At 37.4% G+C, this 7675-nt stretch overlaps 1 non-coding gene across 1 annotated transcript; it reads right to left on the bottom strand.

Moving 5' to 3' along the window:
• Positions 1-4193: 4193 nt before the first annotated feature.
• On the bottom strand, positions 4194-4300 carry LOC116556496. Its single transcript, XR_004271039.1, has one exon. It is a non-coding gene; the product is annotated as a U6 spliceosomal RNA (small nuclear RNA).
• Positions 4301-7675: the final 3375 nt, after the last annotated feature.

Raw genomic sequence — 7675 nt, forward strand, 5'->3', positions numbered from 1 at the left:
CAGGATTCCCTTGTGCTATATTCCCAGTTACTGTGGCATTCGCTGATCTTTCCTAATAGGACTATTTCCCTAAACTGTAAAAATTCTCACACATTGCATTCACAGAGAGGATAGGAGACATGGCAATTGCGGATAGGAAAGGAGGACGTGTTGCGATAGGACAGCTGGAGATCCTGTTGCCCACCCCCAGTCGGAGGTTGGAAGCTGGGGTCAGTCCAGAAGCCGTCGCAGAACACCAGGGTGTAGCCCTGGCCAGAAATCTTCAGTTGCTTTAGGACCTTTTCCTGCCCCACGTGACGGCTATGTCTTCCGTGAGAGGAAACAGGTTCGAAGAATGGCCAACACGCCCGATGACCCGTGAGTATTTGGAGGTTCTCCATGTTCTCCTAAGCAAGCCTAACATCCGCGACTTCAAGAATGGCGGCTGCCCTGTCAGCATTTAGATGGATGTAGGATGCCCATTATTTGGTTTGATTTAATTTTAATTTTATTTTTAAATTGAATTAGATTATTATTATTACGGGTTTTTTTTGAGATGGAGTTTCGCTCTTGTTGCCCAGGCTGGAGTGCAATGGCGCGATCTCGGCTCACCACATCCCGGGTTTAAGCGATTCTCCTGCCTCAGCCTCCCTAGTAGCTGGGATGATAGGCGCCCACCGCTCCTGGGTAATTTTGTGTTTTTAGTAGACACGGGGTTTCTCCATGTTGGTCAGGCTGGTCTCCAACTCCTGACCTCGGGATCCACCCGCCTCGGACTCCCAAAGTGCTGGGAGCTGGGATTACAGGCGTGAGCCATCGCACCTCGCCCGATTTGATTTTAAAGTGGAGGCCGAGAGCCTCGAAAAGACGGGAGAGAGGTGAAAGTTAAGCCCTGCACCTAAACTCACTGCTCTGATGAATACACCGTCTGTTCTGATTCTGATCCTGAGTGAGTCCCCATAATGAGGCGGTTTTGTCTGGGGAAAAAACTGAGTTTCGTTGTCTGGCGCTAAGGAGAACAAAGATATGGGCACATACACGGAGTGGTTTTAAGAACAGGAAGTTTAATAGGTGAAAGAAACAAGAGGAAAGCTCTCCTGCGTAGAGGGACAGAGTTCCCACGGGATCTCCCTGGTCGAGGTGGGAAGCGGCTGGTTTTATAGAGGGCTTGAGGAGGCAATGTCTGATTTACATAGGGCCAGGTGTAGCATTTACATAGTCCACAAAGAGGCCGGCTCTCCCACCCTAATCTTTTATTATGCAGATGTGGTTTCCACCTGGATGGCTGGCAGTGACATCGCACACAGGGCGACAAGGAGAACGGAGGGGAAAACCTCCATGTTGTATATACCTGGCCTTTGGCATAGCTGCGGGTATTCACCTATGCCTGCTTATCTATGCTTGCAGCTTGATTTTTCTATGCTTGCTGCTTTCTGTTGGAAAATAAATGATTTTGGGGTGATTTTTAAAAGAAAATCCTTACGAAGAGTCCTGTACCTTCGTTATCTGCCTAAATAATTTCTTTTTAACTCCTATATTATTCCCTTTAAAGAATTTTTTTTGTGGTGTTTGTCCTATTATTAGGTTGTAAGAATTCATTATATATTCAGGAAATATGTGATTCATGATATATAAATATATTTTTATAAATTAAATATAATTATATAAATATATAATTTTTTACATATTCAGGAAATATATTTAGTCCTTTTTGGGAAATATTTTCTCTCAGTCTATAGATAGTCTTTTCTTATACTTAACAGTATCTTTTGTAGAGCAGAAGGTTTTACTTTTTAAAAATTATTAATATTATTTTGACTAATATCTTTGGCTAGAGCATTACTGGCATATAGAAATGGTGCTGATATCTATATATTAATTTTGCATCCTTAAACTTGAACTGAATTCATTTATTGTATCTAAGAGATTTTTGATGGAGTCTTTAGGGTTTCCAAATATAAGGTTATATCATCAGTGAACAGGGATAATTTGACTTTCTCTTTTTCAGTTTGGATGTCTTATATTTTTCTCTTTGCTCTGGTGAGGAATTCCAGTACCATGTTGAATAAGAGTGGCGGAAGTAGGCAACCTTGTCTTGTTCCAATTCTTAGAGGGAGTGCTTTCGACTTTTTCCCATTTGGTATGATGCTGGCTATGAGTTTATTATGTATGGTTCTTATTATTTTGATGTATGTTCCTTTGATGCCTAGTTTGGTGAGGGTTTTTATGATAAAGGGATGCTTAATTTTATCAAATGCTTTCAGCATCTATTAGATGATCACATGATTTTTGTTCTTCGTTCTGTTTCTGTGATGTATCTTATTTGTTGATTTGCATATGTTGAACCATTCTTGCATTTCTCGTATAAAAGTCCCTTGATCATGGTGTATTATCTTTTCAATGTGTTGTTGAATTTGGTTTGCTGGTATTTTGTTGAGAATTTTTGCACCAATGTTCATTAGGGATATTGGTTTGCAGTTTTCTTTTTTTTTTTTTTTTTGTCTTGTCCTTATTTTCATACCAGGGTGATCCTGGCCTTGTAGAATGGGTTAGGGAGAAGTCCCTCCACTTCAATTATTTGCAACCAATCAGGAGGATTGGTACTAGTTCTCCATTGTAAATTTGGTAGAATTTGGCTGTGAACCATTTGGTCCTGACCCTTCCTTTGTTAAGAGATTTAAAAATGACTGATTCAATCTCATTATTCATTATTAATATGTTCAGGCTTTCTACTTCTTCCTGATTCCATCTTGGATGATTGTATGTTTCCAGGAATTATCCATTTCTCCTAGGTTTTCTAGTTTGTGGGTACATAGGAATTAATAGTAGTCCCTGATGATCTTTTATATTTATGTGGTATCAGGTGTAGTGTGTCCTTTTGCATTTCGGATTTTGTTTATTTGCATCTTTTCTTTTCTTGGCTAGTCTAGCTAGCAGTTGATCAATTTTGTTTATCTTTTCAAAGAACCAACTTTTTGTATCACTAGTGCTTCGTATTTTTTGTATCTGTATCTATTTTCTTTTATTCTGCTATGATCTTCGTTAATTCTTTTCTTCTGCCAACCTTGGATTTCGATTGTTCTTGTTTTTCTAGTTCCTTGAAGTGTGATATTAGGTTGTTAATTTGTCATCTTTCTATTTTTTTTTATATGGGCATTAATGTTATAAACTGTCCTTTTAGCACTGATTTTGCTATATCCTATAGGTTTTGGTATGTTGTGTTTTTATTTTCATTTGTTTCAAAAAATTTTTAGAAATGTCCATTTTTTTTTTTTTTTTTTTTTTTTTTTTTGAGTTGGAGTCTCTGTTGCCTAGGCTGGAGTGCAGTGATCTCGGCGCACTGCAACCTCTGTCTCCTGGGTTCAAGTGATTCTCTTGCTTCAGTCTCCTGAATAGCTGGGATTACAGGCATGCGCTATCACACCCAGCTAATTTTTGTATTTTTAGTAGAGACAGGTTTTCACTATGTTGGCCAGGCTAGTCTCGAACTCCCTACCTCAGGTGATCTGCCTGCCTCGGCCTCCCAAAGTGCTGGGATTAGAGGTGTAAGCTCCTGTGAACAGCCCATCTTAATTTCTTTATTGACTCAATGATCATTCAAGGGCGTGTTGTTTGATTTCCATGTATTTGTATATTTTTCAAGTTTCCTCTTGATATTGATTTCTAGTTTTATTCCACAGTGGTCTGGGATGATCCTTGTATGATTTAATTTGTAAAAATTTGTTGTTGTTTGTTTTGAGGCCTAATGTATGGTCTTTCTTAGGGAATGTTCCATGTGCTGATGAGAAGAATGTATAATCTGCAGTTGTTGGATGCTCTGTAAACGTGTATTATTATTGGTCTAGTGTCTAAATTATGTATAGTGTTTCTTTGTTCATTTTCTGTCTCACTGATCTGTCTAATGCTATGAGTGGGGTGCTGAAGTAAGTCTAGCAATATTTGTTTTATGAATTTGAGTGCTCTGGTGTCATGTGCATATATTTAGCATTTAGATATATTTAGAATTATTACATCTCTTGCTGAATTGACTCCTTTATTATTATGTAATGACATTTTTATCTTTTTAAACTGTTTTTGATGTAAAGTCTGTTTTATCTGATATACTTACAGATACTCCTGCTCACTTTTGATTTCCATTTGCATAGAATTTTTTTCACCTCTTTGTTTTCAGTCTATATGTATCTTTATAAATGAGTGTCTTGTAGGTAGCACATAAAAATGTGTAATGCTTCACAAGTTTGCATGTCATCCTTGCACAGGGACCATACTAATCTTCTCTATATTGTTCTAATTTTAGTATATGTGTTGGCAAAATGGCCACCCACACTTTAAGAAATACATTTATCTACTGATGGACACTTAGGTTGATTACATAGACTGGCTATTGTGAATAATGCAACAATCAGCACAGGCATGCCAATGTCCCCTCAACATATTGATTTCAGTTCCTTTGAGTGTATGGCCAGAAAAGAGATTACTGGATCATACTGTACTTCTAGTTTTAGTTTTTTGAGGAACTACTATACCAGTTTTCATAATGGCTATACTAGTTTCCATTCCCACCAACAATGTACAAGAGTTCCTATTTCTCTGCATCTTTGCCAACACTTTTTATCCTTCATCTTTTTTAAAAAAGCTACTCAAACACGTATGAGATGATATCTCATTTTGGTTTTGACTTGCATTTTCTTCATAATTAGTGATGTTGAACTTTTTTTTATGTTACCTGTTGACTATTTTTGTGTCATTTTAGAAAATATCTGTTCAGGTCCTTTGCCCATTTTTTAATTGGGTTATTATTATTTTTTGGCTATTGAATTGAGTTCTTATAAAATTTGAGTATTAGCTTCTTCTATTTATTTATTTATTTATTTAGGAAAGAAAGAAAGAGAAAGAGAAAGGGGGAGACAGAACAGGAGTCTTGCTCTATTGCCCAGGCTGGAATGCAATCTAAAAATAGGTATTAAAAACCTCTTTTATGCCGATAATTGTGCTTAACAGCGGAGACAGGAAAGAATAAGGGAAGAAAAAAACAAACAGCCAACCAGTATTTCATTTAAGTCTGTGAAATGCTATGCAAATGCTGAAGAGTGATTTACTTCCAATTATGTAGTCACTTTCAAAATAGGTGTAATATGGTACTGAGAAAAATGTATGTTCTGTGGACCTGGGGTGAAGAATTCTATAAATATTCACTGAGTTTACTTGTTCCAGGTCTGAGTTCAAATCATAGATGTCCCTGTTAATTTTCTATCTCGTTGATCCGTCGAATATTAACAATGTGGTGTCAAAGTCTCCCGCTATTATTGTGCGGGAGTCCAAGTCTCTTTATAAATCATTAAGAACTTCTCTTTTGTATCTGGATGTTCCTATATTGGGTGCATATATATTTATGATCATTGACTCCTGTTGTTGCATTGATCCTTTTACCATTATGTAATGTCCTTCTTTGTTTCTTTTAGTCTTTGTTACTATTAAAGTCTATTTTGTCAGAGACGAAAGTTACAACTCCTGTTTTCTTTTTTTTTTTTTTGCTCTCCATTTGAGAGCAACCCTTTGAGTCTTTGTGTGTCCTTGTTTATGAGATGGATCTGGATACAGCGAACCAATGGGTTTTGACTTTTTATTCAATTTGCCTGTCCGTGTCTTTGATTGGGGCATTTAATCCATTTAAATTTAGGATTAATATTGATATTTGTGAGTTTAATATTGTCATTTAATGCTAGCTGGCTATTTTGCCTATTAGTTGATATAGATATTCTTCATTATGGAGATACTCTTTACCTTTTGGTAAGTTTTTGGGATGACTGTTACTGGTTGTTCCTTTCTGTGTGTAGTGCTTCTTCCAGAAGCTCTTGTAAAGCGGGCCTGGTGGTGATGAAATCTCTGAGTGCTTGCTTGTTCGTGAAAAATTTTATTTTTCCTTCATTTATGAAGCTTAATTTGGCTGGATATGAGATTCTGGGTTGAAAATTCTTTCCTTTGAGGATATTGAATATTGACCCCTACTCTCTTCTAATTGTAGGGTTTCAGCTGAGAGATCTGCTGTGAGTCTGATAGACTTCCCTTTATGGGTAACCTGACCTTTCTCTCTAGCTGCCCTTAGAATTTTCTCCTTTATTTCAACCCTGGTGAATCTAACGATTATGTGTCTTGGGGTTGCTCTACTTGAGGAATATATTTGTGGTGTTCTCTGTATTACCTGAAGTTGAGTATTTTCCTGCCTTACTAGGTTAGGAAAGTTTTCCTGAATAATATCCTGAAGAATATTTTCCAGCTTGGATTCATTCTCTTCATGACATTCAGGTACACCTATAAAATGTAAATTAGGTCTTTTCACATAGTCCCATATTTCTTGGAGACTTTTGCTCATTCCTTTTTACTCTTTCTTCTCTAATCTTTTCTTCTCGTTTCATTTCATTAAGTTGGTCTTCGACCTCTGATATCCTTTCTTCTGCTTGATCAACTTGACTGTTAAAACCTGTGCATACTTCACAGAGTTCTCGTATTGTATTCTTCAGTTCCATTAATTCACTTATATTCCTCTCTAGATTGTCTATTCTCGTTAGGATTTCATCAAACCTTTTTTCAAGGTTCTTAGTTTCTTTACCTTGGGCTAGAACATGTTCTTTTAACTCACAGAAGTTTCTTATTATCCACCTTCTGAAGCCTAAATCTGTTAATGGAACACACTTGTTCTCCATCAGGCCTTGTTCCCTTATTCATGAGGAACTGTGATCCCCTGTAGAGGGAGAGGCATTCTGATTTTGGATATTCTCAGCCTTTTTACACTGGTTTCTTCCCATCATTGTAAATTTATCCACCTATTGTCTTTCTAATTACCGACTTTCAAATTAGGTCTCTGAGTGGACATCCAACTTGTTGATTCCCAGCACCGGAATCTGAGCAACCCACTATGCCGGCCAAAACAGCAGCGTTAAGATTCGTGGTGCTTTTCTGCCCAGGAATCTCTGGTCTGACTTCCTTCTTGAGTCCCTTTTTCAATCAGCTGAATAGGCACCTCTGCCTTCCTGGAGCTCCAAACATCCATCAAAAGGGGAGCCAGTCCCCTTTACTCTGCACCAAGAACCCATGGGGCTCCTCTGCTGGGAATCTCCTGGTCCGTGAGCAACAAAAATTCATCTGAAAGTGTGGTGTCCTCTCGTTCTCTGCGCTTTCATTGGGAGCTACAATCCTGAGCTGCTAGTAATCAGCCATCTTGGATCTTTCTCGAGTATTAGCTTCTTATCAGAGGTAGGGCTTGCAAATTTTTTTCCATGCTATGGGCTATTTCTTTGCTTTGTGGTTTCCTTTGTGATGTAGAAGATTTTTAGCTTGATGTAATACCATTTGTCTATTTTTATCTTTGCTGGCTATGCTTTCAAAGTCATATATCCAAAAAAAATCAACAATCAGACCGATGTCATGGACCTTTTTTTCCCTATTTTTTTCTTCTGGTAGTTTTACGGTTTCAGCTATTATACTTAAGTCTTTAATCCATTTTGAGTTAATTTTTATATATGGTGCAGGACAAAGATCCAGTTTCATTCTTGTGTATGTGGATGTCTAGTTTTCTCAAGACCATCTTTTGAAAAGACTATTTTTCCCTATTGTGTTCTTGGCAACTTTATCAAAAATCAATTAACTAAACGTGTGGGTTCATTTCTTGGTTTTCTTTTTAATTTCATTTGTTGAT

This window comes from Sapajus apella, unplaced genomic scaffold (genome assembly GCF_009761245.1).
Source record: "Sapajus apella isolate SASKATOON/1434 unplaced genomic scaffold, GSC_monkey_1.0 scaffold16, whole genome shotgun sequence".
In the NCBI taxonomy this organism is placed as follows: Eukaryota; Metazoa; Chordata; class Mammalia; order Primates; family Cebidae; genus Sapajus; species Sapajus apella.